Genomic DNA, 836 nt, shown 5'->3' on the forward strand with positions numbered 1-836 from the left:
GGAAACGAAGCTGCAACAGACGCGCGAACCAGAGGGAGGAAACCACGGCGTTTCACTGCTTTACATTTAGAATCTCACGCCAAGCCGGAGAAGCAGGGCCTGAATCAGTCACGTGGTCACTGCTGGCTGGCGAGGCTTTGGACGTCACCACATACGTCATCAATACGCGCTTCACAAAACGAGAAGAAGACGCGGGAAGCTTTGAACACAACAAGGAAAGAAGGAGAAGTCCGTGAAGCCCCGGCCTCGGTCTTTGTCTCCTGAAGGCTGAGTGGCGCCGGTAGAGCCTCAACATGTGCGCCGCGCAGCTGCTGCGGGTGTCGGTCCAGGAGCGGATCCTCGCCGCCGCTGAAGACTTCCTGCTGCAGCTGGGAGAAGGAGACTCAGCGGCTGGAGTCCCGGTGCTGAGAGCGCTGCTCACCGAGCGGCTGGCGGCGGCCGCGGAGCAGATCGTGGCTCTGCTGGAGGAAACCGTGGCGGAGTACGAGCGGGAGAACCGCCGGCAGAGGTTGCTGCTCGATGCCGTGCTGAAGCCCCGAGTCAGGCTGGACAGAGCAGGTGAGTCCCCGCAGGGACCTGCTGGGCCCCTCATTCAGTCCAGGAAGTGGAGCTGCAGCAGGGCCGGTTCTAGACAGGCATATGTAAGGGGGCAGACAGGAATATGAAGGGGGCACATGGTGGTGACTGAAGCCTGATTTATGCTTCTGCATCGTGGCGACGCCGTAGCCCCTACGTCGTCATTGTGCATTTATAGTTCTGCGTCGAGGGAACGCGTTGCTCTGTAATTCACCGCCAAGCCACTAGAGGGGTGTGGCTTTATCTTCGTATGGTTTTGG

Source organism: Aulostomus chinensis, chromosome 1, assembly GCF_037954235.1.
Source record: "Aulostomus chinensis isolate RoL2024-O1b breed Wild chromosome 1, RoL_Achi_v1.0, whole genome shotgun sequence".
Taxonomy (NCBI): Eukaryota; Metazoa; Chordata; class Actinopteri; order Syngnathiformes; family Aulostomidae; genus Aulostomus; species Aulostomus chinensis.